Below are 16,288 nucleotides of genomic sequence, written 5' to 3'. Positions count from 1 at the left end.
TTTGGAAGTCGGTGTTTAGCTTATGCACTTGCTTGCTTTCAGGCCAGAAGAACTCCTTCATGATTGCCCCTATTTTGCGTTGTGGTCACTGGATACTGTAATAAGCATGACTTCTCCAAACCCCATTTTGGATATTCTGGTACACGAGCGGAGTCTAAGTCAGGGAGTTCCTCTTTCTCGTCCACCACCTGAGCAGTTTTTTCATCCAAGCTCCTACAATTTTGGTAGGTATTTCACTGCTTTTGATAGTGATAAGCTTAAAGTGAGGTCAAATGCCATTTATTGGTTCTCCTGTTCATTGTTTGTCACTCAAACCCCATCCGAAACCAAAAAGCCCCAAACGCCCACAAGCCCAACCCTTGATTACGTTGTACTAACAAGGTGTTTAACACTGTGACACATATCTGACAGTCTGCTGAGTTTTGGGTTGTGGTGCTTTTGTAATGTAGCCTGTGAAGGGGTGATGGTCATCAAATGAAATGACGTTGAACTGAAGCTCAGAGCAGAGCACCTTGATAGCACTAGAGATAAAATTGCTACACGCAGTAATTATTTTCAAAAAAATAAGTTTGGAAGTGATCTGATGAAGAAAATGGGTACTCAGTTACAGCTTTCCAGATACTGCTATTTACAAAACGTAAAGTGGTCATAAGCTAAGTGCGAGAGTATGGAAGGCTGTCAAACGTTCATTGTCTCTGCAGATGGTACGTGCTTGCTGAGCTCCGGAGTTGTTCGTATGACTTGCACCGGCTTCCAGAAGGAGGTGATCTTTTACTGTATCTTTATTGAGAATGGCAAGAGATGAACCTTTCCTATGTTTTCTATTGCACTGCTTTCAGGGTCGGAGACCATTTTATGCCCATCCTGCCCATCCACATGCATGATTGCAATGGTGTCCTGCCAGTTTTATGCAAATGGTAACATTTTAGGTCCACTCTTGGGACTGTAGAACTACCACTGTCTCCTGTTGAAGCACGCTGAGGGATTGAATGTCTAGAGCGGAATACAACGTTGCTGTAGGAGCAGGAACAAAACTGTTGTGGAAGTTGGGGAAAGCTGTTACTTCTGCATTACCCATCAGTGGAACTGCCTCCATAGTCTTGAGTTAGGGTTTTGATGCCTGATTAACTTGAAAAAGGAGGGCAGAATGGAGAAAATGAAATATTACTTAACTGTTTGAGAAGAAACGATTATTTTTTTTTTCTCCCGCACTTGGCCGAATTAAAACTTCCAAGCCACTGCACAGCTTGTGACAAATAATTCTGAATTAAATTTCAGCTCGCTAAGTGTTTCCAACATAAATCAACTTCTGCACAAACAAGCACAGAAAGGGTCTTCCAAAGCGTGATTTAAAGTTGTGTGCTAGCTTTAGCTTATATAGAATACATTTTGTGTCAGTGTTCAGGGTAAAAAAAGGTCTGTGTATTGACAGAGAAGCTAGAGAATACTTAATTAAGCATTGCAAGGGCTGACCTTTTGTTTTACAGGATATTTTTTATAAACCGTAGCGGTTAGTTTGGCTGCCGTCTTTAAGACTCTACGTAGTAGTGCTTACTGATGCAAGCTTTCTAACAATTTAAGTGAACATATTTTTTATTTCTCTTAGCGATTATTCAGAACCTTAGTGACTGAATAATACTGCTGTCTTAATCCGTAGTTTTTGATTAATGTTTCAGGCCTTGAAATTTTTAAAGAAATGTGGTCCTTCTATAAGTGAAGCCATTCACGATAGCTACAACAGGTGTCTTGTAGCTGGCTTGCTGTCTCCAAGACGCGTTGATGTCCAGCCATCCAGTTTGAGTCAGGTGAGTGCGTATCAGGGAATCAAGGGGGAAATACATCCATCTCGTCTGAGAGGGCTGTAGAGGCTACAAGACATGATAATCTGATTTTCCTATTATTCGCAAGTTGCACTGAAATGCAGGTGTTGACTTGAGTTAGCAGAAGTTATAGTATTCTTCAATCCAAACTACCGAGTTTGAGTGGGGGCAGCACTAAGAGATCTGCGTTGAGAGACCCATCTCTTAATTCCGTGCCACAGATACGCACAAGGAAGCGTGCAGGCAGTGCTGGTCATGCGCAACATAAAGCATCTTTCCCTCACAACAACCTTCACCCCATCGGTTTCTCAAAGCATTATGTTCAGTGCAGTAGCTGACTATGGGGGTGCCTCACTCGGATGCGAGCTGTTGCAAACATCAGCTTGCTGCACTAGACGTGATCGCTTGCTTCCAAGGAATTGGGCTGTGGTAAACAATTACTCTTGTCAGCTCTGCCCGACAACTTCATCACCGCTCCCCCTCATCTTCCCTTCATCAGTAGGCTTTCCTGCAGCCTCTCAAAGCAGATCTTCACCTCTGTAGCCTCGTAGCCCAATTTACTCTGCTTAGCCTGCCCCCTTGTTGCTGCAACACCTGAATCGCCTTTATCTCCTGACACCCACTATCTTCTCTCTGCTTTGTCCCACCATAGTGACTCCCCCCGCCTCGTCACAGGTTTTCCACTTGCAGTGCACCAACCTTTCTCTCTCATCTGAAGAGTTTCATGAGAGACGGAGCCTTTGTGATGAACAGCCCCTCTTCACGCAGGCAGGATCTAAGCTAAACGATTAGCTAGCTAGTCGTCACACAGTGGAGCCATTAGTAGGAAGGGGAGAGCGGTCTTCTCGCTGCCCTCATCTTCCTGTCTACTGGACTGTTCACCAGATTTGTGGAAATGCGTTAAGGCAAATAACACTTCTGCACAGTGTGGTAGCTAAAAGAAGTTTCTTGGCAAGCTGCCCTAGCCCATAGACTGCTTATTTTGCAAGCCTGGCGTAGACTCTTGCATTCAAATGGGATGTTCTGATGTCAGCTCCGGTTTGGAAATAGCTTGGGCAACCAAGACGTGTTTTAATAACCTTTGCTGAATTGTGGCCATATCATTCAGAGACTTGTTATGCATTTGAGCAGGGATTTCTTTTGAAAGTTAGTAAGACAAATTTCAGAATTAGGGTCGAGAAGCTGGGTTTGGAGTTTTGTTTGCCACCGTAAGTAGTATCTGGTGTGTTTCCTTGTCTGAAACCCATTTTCAGAAAAAGATGGACATATCATATGTGTATTCTAATGTGTAGAAATTGCTTTGAATGTAATGATTTTGCCTAGAAGGGAAAGCTACTTTTGAATGTGTTTAAAAAAAACACATAAAAAAAAACAAACAAAGAAAAAAACAAAAAGAAAGAAGTAAAATTTTGTGAAGGGTCATTTCACCTGAAAGAAGTAATCACACCACCAGCTGAAATAAGCTGCTACTTAATAATCGCACGTCTGTGCATAGCTGTGCATTATCCTTCTCAAGGATTACCACTGCATTATAATACAGTATTTGAGCAGCCTACAATTTAAACCTATTAGAATTTAAATGTGTCACGTCTTTTTCTGTCATTTTAGAAAATGGTAAAGTTTTGGGTGTCTGAACTGCTTCATGTCTTCAGAGTCTAGGAAGCTGCTTGCCCTTAGCTTCCCCGTTTCCGTGCAAGCGTTGCACCGTTGTCTTTGCTCTGTCCCCTTCACGCATTCCTGATGGCAAACTTCTACGTGCAAAATGCATGACGGGTATTAGCAGAGGATGTTACCGGAAATAGTTGGAACTCGGTAAACTGAGACTATACTGCAGAGGCATGCAAATAAAGGTTAGAATCAGCCTTCAGTAAGTTGAAATGTTAGAGGGAAAGTTTAACGTGTTTCTCAGACCAACAAGCAGTGCAGCCTGTGGCTAGAGTTAAGAAAAGGAATGTGGAATTAGCTGCGTGTGTACTAGTGGACTGTGTGATGTCTGAATGAGTGTACAGTTAGAAACAAACGCTTGCTGTTACTGGTTCAGATATTGAAAGCATGTAAGATTCTCAGTTTATTTTGTCGGTTACGTTTAGGAGGAGCAGTTAGAAGCGGTATTGTCAGCTGCCGTCCAGACAGGTTCTTTAGAACTTCTGACTGGATGCATTAAACATTGGGCATCTGAAGGTAATACTTCTTACGTTGTTCTTACGTTATATATTTTTCTAGTTTGCAATTGTCGATTCATTTCTTTTTTGTTTTCTTTTTTTAAAGCGCAGCCAAGTTCTGCTGCTAATTTACAGTTTGTTCTTGAGTGGACATGGAAGAAAGTGATCTATGCAAAAGATGAGTTTGACCAAATATGTGAGTACTAGTGTAGTCATTCTGCCAACACAAAATGGTTCTTTCTAATTGAGCTTATTCAGGAACGTGGCGGTATATGGTACTGCACGGGGTTCTTTAAGCGTACTTTGAAGCTCTGAAATTGCTCTGAAGGCTAATGATGTAATATTTATTCTTGAAAAGGTGTTCCGCTGTTTGATGGCTCTCACAACTTTGTTGACCCGCAGACATTACAGTCTCTTCAGCACTGCCAGTTGCTTTGGAGCAACCTGAGCACGGTCTTAACCTGTTTTCTAACAGAAGCACAAGAGCTTACTGAAAAAGGTTTGTAATCGTATATATGAAATCTTTGGTATGTTTTACTAAGATTTGGAATTATGCTTGAGTTGTAAGTGTGGAAAGATGAGCTTCTGTTGGTTTTGATGATTGGAAGACAGCCAAATTTAGCTGGGAGAAGGGGCTGAAATCTGAGAAGTTGGGACTACCACTTAATACGCATTGATTTCAGGGAAACAGTTGGTTGTGGAGTTCATGCAAGTGGGTAGGGGAGGCTACATTCAGCGAGAAGCTGTGTAAGCAGCTGGGTGGAGATTCCAGCAACCGGATGTGGTAGCGCTGCAAATGATTCCTTTTAATTCTTAGCTAGCAATTTATAATTGCATGCGAATGTTGTATTGCAAATTGCTAGAAAATACAAAGGAAGCACAAATGAGTAACTTGTGAAGTAAGTTACTTGAGTTTCTGTAGCTTTTTATGTTATCACTTGTCCTTGGCATATTGAGGGGAAAAGAAGACTATCCCTTTGCTACGGTAAAAATCCCCCGCTACGTGAAAAACAAATGTCTTATTCGTGAGTGTATGTAATAGTTCCGGCTTTAGGTTTTTTTTCTTTGAAGCTTTAGTGAATCTGGTTCTTTGTAGGGGTTGCTTTTTTGGTTTGGTGGTGAATGTGTTTTTTTTCTTCAAATAAGAAGGTGCCACAGAGTGAGAAATGCAAAGACCGCGATGTCTACCACGTTACTTTTATACTTTCTATTTGGGATGATGAAAGGGGGTTTGTAAAAATGAAAGGAATTGGATAACAAGAATCATCTCGTGCCTTTTTTTCAGGTTTTACAGACTTGACAAACAAGCAGGTGGTAACTGGCCTACTTTCTTTGTATGCACGAGTGGTCATCTGGTTCTGTCGATCCAGTCTCCTTCCAGAGGGTTTAGGTAAGCATGAACTGTAATACATTTGTAACAGGGAGACTATCCAGTAAGTGATTCTGATGAACACATGCTTAGCCATGTTTTTGTAAATGTTTTGTCAGTGCTGAAGTTGTGCTGGTGAAATGGAGATTTTACTGTTTTTTTCAAATACCTAGTGTAGAATAATGCAAGCAGTTTCTTTCCTGGATGTTCCTTAGAAAGAGCAATAAGCCTCTGACTTGAAGGAGTTGCTTGTGTCCACAGCTTGCAAGACTTGGGATTTGAAACAAATTACTATTACACAACAAATCCTGGAATGCTTGTTTTTACAGCAAAGGCATTACCTGCGTGTTTGGAACTTTTTATTCATTGCCTGAGGAAAAAATACACCTCGGCAATACTTCTTTATTTGGGTGGATTATAAAGTCTATTGTCAGCCTTCATTGTCTCACAAATGCTCACATGACATGTTTAAGAAACCATTCCCTTTGAGAATTGTCCTTTCTGTAGTGAGCTTCTGCTTACAGTACGTGTTCTGAATGCTACCTCAATTGTAAACTTGAAATGGCACTTGAGAGAAGAAGGAGTTGAGTCTTGTGTCTCACCGCTCCGTTAGCAAAGGCAGAAAGAGGATTGGCTTCTTTCAAAGTGGGAGGCTTGCCTGTGCTTCTTGATGCTTAGCTCGTATGATCTTCTGTCTTTTTAGTCAAACGTTTTAGTTTCAACATGTGATATTGCTTCCTTAACTTGCTTTTACTTTATTGCCTGTAGATGATGATGCGCGTTTGGGTAGACCTTTCTACAATTACCCTCTGATTCAGAGCTACTACACTGGTCATCGACAGAAACTTGAGCGTTTATCAAGGTGAGCCTTACAGGAGAACTCGAGAACACTTCCACTGCGAAATCAGAAGTGGCAGTGAGTGAGTGGCTTTGCTATCAACAGTTGGTATTTGCTCTGCTTAATGCAGTTGCCGGCAATCCTCTCCGCTTCAGTGATGCATGCGTTCTCTTGAACACGGAGGTTACTTTCCTGTGTTACAACATTTGTGTATACCTCTGCTTAGTACCATTTGTTGGCATCATCGTTTCTTGGTAGCGTACTTAATCCAGCGGCCAATCTGTATCATTTGGTACTACTGAAAAAGGTCATGTGTTCAGGAGAGGGTCAGCGATCTCCCGTTCAGCAAAGCACGGTGTTCACAGAACAGGTGTTTTGGACAGAGAAGAAAGCCAGTTTTAAACCCAAACCAAACCTCATCTCGTTTATTGACTAGCGAGCAAGGGTAATAACTGTATTGGCCTAAATCACAAGTACATTTGTGTGATTTAACGAGATAGTCAGAGTTCGATGTAGTTGGCACACCTAGCACTCTACTGGCTGTTGGATAAAAGTCACTTGCTGAACGTGAACTCTCTTTGCTGCGCTAGCTCACTAGCATATAGGTGATATGCCTTGGATTAGACGATAATAGATTTTTCTTTGGAAATTGTGCTGAAAACTAAATAAAGAGCTAAAGAAGCTTAGGCTATGGCACCGCAAACAAGAACAGGATGCTGCAAGATGAGTTAAGGTGCAAGCTGCGGTGTAGTAGCTATTGACTTTAAAGTTCATCTTACTTAGCTTACTTCTCAAGTAACTTCCATACCGGCTCAGATGTCCCTTAGAAGCATACAACCTCCAGTGTGCTCTTTCTGCTTCTTATTATGGGGAAATTAAAGGGTAGTGTCGCAGTCAGCCAAAGATTGTGATGGACTTGTGAAGAAAGCAATTTTTAAAGCTTCACCCATCCATGGTTGTAATGGTCTGTGCACAGAAACATAAATGCTGCTTAAGATGACACTAAGCTTCACCTGTATGCTCAGCTTTCTGAAAACAACTTTTTTTCAGTAGCAAAAGTGAGCTGCTGAGAACAAAATCTGAACTTTCCGCGGTGTTGTCTTCTCACAGCTGTGTATTGGGACACTCCAACGGGAGGCATTAGACTTGCGCTAAAGAATAGTCCTGGTCTTTTGATACTGTTCCGTTTCCTCTGTTAGACAGTAGGAGAGTGGTTATTTCTGGCACATAAAAAACTTTGTTCACACTTCCTTTGTACTACAAGTAAGACAGCAAAAGAGAGAACCTGAAAACGAAAAGGTCCCTTAGTAGGGGAGCTTTCCAGGATGTCTGTTTGGAACTCCTCGAATCATTCAGTATGATCTAACAAACATCTTTCACCTGACTCGGACGTTTCTTTCATGTGCGTTTCAAGTCATAATCATGCCTTTGTGTGTTTGTCACTTTCTTTGCCTCGTGGGAGCTTTTTTCTGTTTGGTTTGACTGGAGGAGATCTGTTACACTGAGAGGCTGGAATTAGTGTTTGACTCTCCAAATCCTTGCTACCTTTTGTTCCAGAGGAAAATGGGATTCTGACTGCTTGATGATTGATGGAATGGTTTCCCAGTTAGGAGACCAAGTTGAGAAGTTGTGGCGGAGAGATGAAGGAGGAACTGGGAAATACCCACCTGCTAGTTTACACGTGAGTGTTACGTTCCCTGAAAACAGCAACGAACCCCCCAAAGCCCCACCCAAAAGCCCATGATTCATGAAAGACAGGAGTTTTTAAAAAACTTTTGATTTTTCATTTTCAGGCACTGCTGGATCTCTATTTGCTAGAAGGCATTGAAGAAAGCTACAAACATGCAATTGTATCCTTTCTCGTTATTTTTACTACACCTTCAGCATATGCACATAAATGTTCTTAAATGTTTGTCACCTGCGCCTTTAATAATGTTTTTGAATTTATGCTTCCAACACAGTGCAAGTGAAAACATTTAGTTTAGAATGAAGGCGTGGACAGGAGCATTGTTTTATTTCTTTGTACCGTGGATTCTTTATGATTTTTTTTTTAATGTTTTGTTGCAAAGTCTTTTCTGACATGCGAAAACAGGTTTACTGAGAAATGTTAAAGATAAAAATCTCTCTTGGTTTTTCTCAAAACTTAGCACAGTGTTTAATTTTTTAAAGCACCCGTACCTGTAGCAAATGGCTGCTTACTAGGATGATGCAGTAATACGTGCTGCTTGAGAGCAGAAGGATTTCTAACCGGTACCTGATTTTTGCCCAATTCATCCGTCTTCCAGCCCAGATAGCAGTGCTTGCTTTTGTTCTGTTAGAAGTGCAGGCACACCGAATAAGAAAGGGAGAGAAGAGAAAAGTCATCGGGCAGAAACTTAATTTTTAAGCTGCTGAAATATACAGAATTACTTTTTGTTGTTTGCTGCCTAACCCGAGAGGGGAGCCTAGAGAGCAAGGGGTTTAAAAACGGTTGTACCCCAGAGCTGTCTTATTAGAATATGTCCCTAAAAACGGATGTCAGAAAGAGAAAATGACACTACCGATGAGTGATCCGCATACTGTTTTAAATCCAGTGTCAATCATTCAGTGCTACGTTGTCTTGTAAGGACACCTTAATTTACATTGTTCTATATACTCTGGAAATGAGGAAAAAACCAACGGTAGAATTTGTTTGCTTTAATAATTAAGCATTGGATGTTCAGGTGTTTTGAATGTCCAACTGGTAGCTCCAGTGACTAAAGAGGGAGCCTGAGTTTGTAACAACGGAAGTATTTAAGTATCTAAAGTTAACCTTTCTGAATGCCTTACAGAAATCAAAGAGTATTTCTTTGTGGCTATTTATTCAGATGCAGTTTTGTGGTTAGGACCTGACCGTCCTCAAGTTAGAATAGCTCAAAATGGCAAGACTAATACGGCAGTATTTTCTGCTTCCTACCACTTGTATATCCTGACTTCACTGTGTTTTTCGAAACGTGATGTGATAAGTGTTTGGTCTTCCAAATTGATTAGCCTTAACTAGATACTTGATGTCAGACAATTTACTTGCTGCTAGATATCACGCGTTCCTTTCCGAATAAAACAGAGACTTCAATCGACTCCTTCCCAACTGCCTTTGCTATCCCTTGGGGACTTGTTAAGCTTGTTGAAGGTTTTTGGCTTCTAGATCACAATGATTACGAAGTAAGTACGTTACAGTTCAGTTAGACATCCCTTACAGTCCAAAGCTGTAATCTGTAAAATGATTTTAAAAAATCGGTGCTTAGCTAATAACAGGTGCTACAACATTAGAAGCCCTTTTGTCATACTGCTTCGACATCTTTAGCAATAAGTTATAATCTGAAATTCTCTTTTAGCCACTTTGACAGGAAATGGATTAAAACAAAGAAGAAATCAACTTTAATCATGCTTGATACTTGAGTTTTCAAAGCCATCCATTTAGGTTGCTTCCAGCAGACCGATGGAGCGCTTTCTCAAAGACAGTGTTTTAGGTACTTTAAATATTAAAACTATGATCATAGCAGCAAGGTTTGAGGCAGAAGACTGCAGAAGTGACTGTTCAACCTAATTCATGTTCTTTCTGATGCTGAAGGTTGTTCTTTGCCTGTCACAAAGTTAATATATCTGTTTGTCTGGGAGAATAGCTTATTATTTAGTAATGTATTTATAGAAAGTGGTGTTTGTACACAGAGATTTGGTTACTCTGGAAAAGTGTGAATTACTCCTTTTAAAACACTCGCTTTGTTCTGTATGGCTAACTGGATTATTTTTTTTGCAAATACTTGAGAATTTTTATCTACAGTAGTTAGTCATCTAAGTTTATTTGACACACGTCCACCCTTACTTAAGATACTTTTGAATGTTCTTGTGGCGTGCGTGCACGTGCATATGATAATACACCTGACCTCTAACCTCTACAGAATTCACTGGCCCTGCTCTTTCATCCAGCCACAATCAAAACTGTGTCATGGCAGCACAGGAGAATTATTCAATCCCTGATGTGCCAAGGAGAGCGTAGGCGAGCCCTCAGATACATACAGATGATGAAGCCAGCAATGTCAAGCAGCAGTGAAGTGCGGCTTTTCCTCACGGTGTTGTTGTCCAATAGGTAAAGAAACCTATCCCACCGTTTTGGCATTCCAATATTGTGAAAGGTGGAGAACAACTAATGCGAATCACCATGCCCTAAATTCCCTTTAAACTCTGAATACAGTCGTTTGGGGGCATCTTTTTGGTGATACTATTAATATTCCTTTACATCTCAAAAAATTGAATTACAGGTGCGTGGTGGAGGCTTGGGGTCTGTTGCAGCAACATGCCACCAGGTTAAACATCAAAGAGCTGTTAAAACACGTGTATGAAATCTGTCAGGAGATGGGACTAATGGAAGACTTACTGAAGCTACCTTTCACAGGCACTGAACAAGTAAGTGTGGACACGAAAAAAATCTTAATGGTCTCTTTGAAAAGAGAAGAGGCAGAATCATAACAGATTTTTGAAATGTGTTATTTCTCATAGGAGTGTTTGGAGAAGATTTTACAGAGCGATGCTGCTGTCCGGAATCTTAGATTTCCTTTAGACCACCATGTGCAGCGTGCCAACTATATCCCAGCGCTGCAGTCGAATCGTTCAATGAACGTTAATCTTACGGTAAGCGTGAAAGTTCTGTCAAGTGTGCAGGTTTCTGTTAGGTGTTACTAACCATTTTTGGTAGTAAATAAAATAAAAATCAACGCTTTGGTTTTTATACCATTCTTTGAAATACTAGGAATAAGTTTCTACACTTTCCGTTCCAGCTGAACCTAAAAGTTGAACAAAATATTTCACTACTCCAAAGCTACTGCGTGAAGTTATAAACTAAGTGTTGCAGACCATTGTTGACTCCACTTAAAATAGTTTGTTTGCATCTAAGGAATAATGGTTTAGATTGCCGAACGCTGTTTGTGTCACTCCTTTCTGTGGCATGAAGAGTATGTTGTATGTCACCTCTTGAATCTTGCACACAACTTTATTTTTCTAGCTGAGAGCAGTCTGGATGCCAATGCACAGGTAAAATCTGTGTGCTGGTTTGGTTTTCTTTTTATTTCCTCCAGTTATAGCATGAGCTCTGCGACTCCACAACTTCTGTTTTACCCCTTTGATGACAGAAATTCTTATCTAACTTCTGTTTCTCAAAACAGCCAGATTAAATTTTGCATTTTGCGAACTTCTGTTATGAATCTGTGATACATTTTCTGTGTTCCGGAACCATAGTTTTCCAGTGGATCGCACTTATAAGGTGGTCTTGGAAGGTTTAGGTCCTGCATTTGAAAACTTTCATTTGGCCAGAAGGTGTGTGTAGGTAGCCTTTTCTTACTTGTTTTAATATTCACATCATTGCGTCCACTGTAATTTGCAGTTGCCCTGAATATTCAGTCATCTCGGACATTGGTGTTTCAGGAAAAACAAGGGAAAGCCTGCTATTTCGTAAGCCATTTGAAAATTGCAGGTGAGAACAAGCGTATCAGAGTGAGGTTCTGCCGAGTGCCAGAATTGTTTCAACTTGAAGTTGTAGGTTCTGTTCTTATCCTAGTCTGCCTTGCCCTTTGCTGAAATTACCAGGTGGAATTGGTGTGTGCCAAGGAGTAGAACTTGCTGCTCCTCTGTGCAGTGGCGGTATTATACAGTATCTGTGGAGGAAATGTATTCACTAATTAGAAATAGCAGAGATAGTTGTGTGCAGTGAACTTCTTGTAATCAGTTACCTTCTTGCTTTATGCTTTTTGTTCATCAGAATGATCGTGAGCCTGGCTTGAGAGAGAGAGCAGTTGCCAGGAATTCTACATTGCACCAATGTGGCAAGATCCTTCCTAGAGTTCAAAGGAAGCTGGCCAGAGAGAGAGCCAAGCCTTACCACTTGCCTTCATCGGTCTCAAGAGAAGGTAATTCTTTAGAGGAGGGAAATACAATGGACAACTGACCACGACTTTGATCACACAAGGCTGATATGTTTTCCCCTCTTGCTTTACAGGCGCAAGACAAAAGCCGTTATCAACAGTAACAAAACAAGCAAATGCAGGAAATGTGCGTACAAGAGCAACGTTCATCAGTAATGTATTGTCCAAAATTGGAGAAGTAGGGGTAGGAAATGAGCAGGAAACCAGTTGCTCATGCCGTGAGAGGTAAGCAGCCTTTTAACAAAGTTTAGTCTTGAGCTGCGTGTTTGGAGAGAGGGAGAGAGAGAGAAATCCACTTGAATTATGTTAGTGTTTTGGAGGGAAGGGGCACCTGAATAAAGCTTTCTTTGGCTTTTTTTGCACCTACAAGATATAACATTTAAGAATCGATTCATCTTAAGTAATACTTGGAGCGAGAGTTCTTCTGCTATGATAGTCTCATTTATGCGAATACATCTATTTACATTACAGTAAAAGTGTTTACAGAATTTAAGGTAGCTGAAACGAAACCCATGATTGCCAACAAGCTATTGGTGTACAGGTTTTGGTAGACTTGATTGTGTGATCAAATAGCAATCTTTTACCACTTTGTGCCCAGCTTCTGCTTCGTTTCTGCCTTTTTCTTTTTTTTTTCACTCAAAACCAGGCAGAATTATAAAGAGCAAAAAAGAAGCTAGCAGTTGTCAGATGATTTTCCTAGAGGTAGTATATTCAAGGTGAAACTTGAATTCTGGTACGTTTGGACTTGAGGGGAGTGCAAGTCAGTTACATTTTCCTTTTAATTCTAGGCCTAGAGCTACAGAACCACCAGTCATAACACGTCCTCTCCCTGATGCAGAGTTGCCCGACGCATTTGTTGGGACACCCGTTAACAAAATTTAGCTTTGTACCTGTTAAAGAAAAGGTCGGCTTGGGGACACAACTAAGTGGAGAATTTGAAGTGGCCCCAGCATTGAAATGCAGAGGAATTTTCTTCTGACATGAGAATTACATCACTGGTGCAACGTAAAATTGCATTACTCTTGCCTCAGATGGCAGGGATTTAGGAAATTAAGTGTGACATGTCACGAAATCATGAAAAAACAAGAGAAGGCCTGTAACTTGTTCATGGGCCTGATCCATCAGCCCAGCAGTGCGGGTTCACCTGTATTTCTTGTTCATTGAATGTTTTTGTTATGTATCATCTCAGATGTCTTGAGTGCAGCTCAAGATTTTATTTCATGTATTTATTTATGTTCATATTTTCAATTGTGTATCTTCACAGATTGCCGGATTTGGTGGTTCGTCCTGTTCCTTCAAGTTCTGCAGCACAGGGTGGTAGCTGGCAGTCACCATGCAGCGCTTCTACTTCATTCATGGCATCCAGCCCATTGAAATCAAATATGCTTGGTTCCATCTCACAAAAGAATTTTTCAAGAGCATCGGAGCTGAATTTACTGGAGACACCTCTTGTGGTTAAGGTTTGTGTTTTAGAAAACAGGATCAACCAACCGAAGCAAAAGCCTGTAAGCTTTGTTTAACATGAAACCACCAAAGTATTTAACACAAACCCTGTTCGATTCAGACTGTGGAATATTTCCCGCATGCGTGTGGTTATTGGACGTAGAATCCTTTTGGATGCAGGACGTTGGGAACAGTCTTGAAGAGGGAAAGTTTAGTTCTAAGTTAACTGCCGTACGCACATTGTCCCATAGCTTTGTGAAATACTTTGTTCCATGCAATAAAAACGAGTGTAAGTTAAAAATTGGACTTCTGAGTACACATAGATCCTTAGAGATGCAATTTGTAGCTTAACCATCTCATTGTCTAAGTGCTCGATAGCTCTGTGGAGTTTGACTTGCATACCGACAAGCAAGAATGTATATGCTTCAGTTTCTTAATCCACTTAAGGGAATGACAACGTAAGTGATGCCAGTTAAGCGATGTCAGTCTCTGTCAAATTCAGTGATGGCTTTTTGCAGGGATTCTACGTATTGATGCTTGTGACAAGAAGATGCCATATCCTTGTTTCTTCAGGAAGTTAATTTGAACGCTAACATTTTATGTTGCATTAATTAAAAAAAAAAAGAAGAAAGAAGCCAGTAGATTCATAAGAAACATAAAATGCATGGTTTTTATACCATTAAGTTTTTTGTCCCTTTGGAAAAAACAGCAGTGCAGAGGCTAAACTTTGTCCTCTCTGCTGGTACAAACTCGGTTTAATTTGAACTAATACTTTAGTTGTGTGCAGTGAACTTCTTGTAATCAGTTACCTTCTTGCTTTATGCTTTTTGTTCATCAGAATGATCGTGAGCCTGGCTTGAGAGAGAGAGCAGTTGCCAGGAATTCTACATTGCACCAATGTGGCAAGATCCTTCCTAGAGTTCAAAGGAAGCTGGCCAGAGAGAGAGCCAAGCCTTACCACTTGCCTTCATCGGTCTCAAGAGAAGGTAATTCTTTAGAGGAGGGAAATACAATGGACAACTGACCACGACTTTGATCACACAAGGCTGATATGTTTTCCCCTCTTGCTTTACAGGCGCAAGACAAAAGCCGTTATCAACAGTAACAAAACAAGCAAATGCAGGAAATGTGCGTACAAGAGCAACGTTCATCAGTAATGTATTGTCCAAAATTGGAGAAGTAGGGGTAGGAAATGAGCAGGAAACCAGTTGCTCATGCCGTGAGAGGTAAGCAGCCTTTTAACAAAGTTTAGTCTTGAGCTGCGTGTTTGGAGAGAGGGAGAGAGAGAGAAATCCACTTGAATTATGTTAGTGTTTTGGAGGGAAGGGGCACCTGAATAAAGCTTTCTTTGGCTTTTTTTGCACCTACAAGATATAACATTTAAGAATCGATTCATCTTAAGTAATACTTGGAGCGAGAGTTCTTCTGCTATGATAGTCTCATTTATGCGAATACATCTATTTACATTACAGTAAAAGTGTTTACAGAATTTAAGGTAGCTGAAACGAAACCCATGATTGCCAACAAGCTATTGGTGTACAGGTTTTGGTAGACTTGATTGTGTGATCAAATAGCAATCTTTTACCACTTTGTGCCCAGCTTCTGCTTCGTTTCTGCCTTTTTCTTTTTTTTTTCACTCAAAACCAGGCAGAATTATAAAGAGCAAAAAAGAAGCTAGCAGTTGTCAGATGATTTTCCTAGAGGTAGTATATTCAAGGTGAAACTTGAATTCTGGTACGTTTGGACTTGAGGGGAGTGCAAGTCAGTTACATTTTCCTTTTAATTCTAGGCCTAGAGCTACAGAACCACCAGTCATAACACGTCCTCTCCCTGATGCAGAGTTGCCCGACGCATTTGTTGGGACACCCGTTAACAAAATTTAGCTTTGTACCTGTTAAAGAAAAGGTCGGCTTGGGGACACAACTAAGTGGAGAATTTGAAGTGGCCCCAGCATTGAAATGCAGAGGAATTTTCTTCTGACATGAGAATTACATCACTGGTGCAATGTAAAATTGCATTACTCTTGCCTCAGATGGCAGGGATTTAGGAAATTAAGTGTGACATGTCACGAAATCATGAAAAAACAAGAGAAGGCCTGTAACTTGTTCATGGGCCTGATCCATCAGCCCAGCAGTGCGGGTTCACCTGTATTTCTTGTTCATTGAATGTTTTTGTTATGTATCATCTCAGATGTCTTGAGTGCAGCTCAAGATTTTATTTCATGTATTTATTTATGTTCATATTTTCAATTGTGTATCTTCACAGATTGCCGGATTTGGTGGTTCGTCCTGTTCCTTCAAGTTCTGCAGCACAGGGTGGTAGCTGGCAGTCACCATGCAGCGCTTCTACTTCATTCATGGCATCCAGCCCATTGAAATCAAATATGCTTGGTTCCATCTCACAAAAGAATTTTTCAAGAGCATCGGAGCTGAATTTACTGGAGACACCTCTTGTGGTTAAGGTTTGTGTTTTAGAAAACAGGATCAACCAACCGAAGCAAAAGCCTGTAAGCTTTGTTTAACATGAAACCACCAAAGTATTTAACACAAACCCTGTTGGATTCAGACTGTGGAATATTTTCCGCATGCGTGTGGTTATTGGACGTAGAATCCTTTTGGAAGCAGGACGTTGGGAACAGTCTTGAAGAGGGAAAGTTTAGTTCTAAGTTAACTGCCGTACGCACATTGTCCCATAGCTTTGTGAAATACTTTGTTCCATGCAAT

General features: G+C 40.7%; 1 pseudogene; it reads left to right on the top strand.

The window, feature by feature from the left end:
- Nucleotides 1-16,288, top strand: part of LOC142038052 (protein ELYS-like) — a 46,724-nt pseudogene that overhangs the window by 18,048 nt on the left and 12,388 nt on the right.

This window comes from Buteo buteo, chromosome 12 (assembly GCF_964188355.1).
Source record: "Buteo buteo chromosome 12, bButBut1.hap1.1, whole genome shotgun sequence".
Lineage (NCBI taxonomy): Eukaryota > Metazoa > Chordata > Aves > Accipitriformes > Accipitridae > Buteo > Buteo buteo.
Note: the sequence above shows the minus strand (reverse complement) of the source record. Positions and strands in the feature narration are given on the sequence as shown.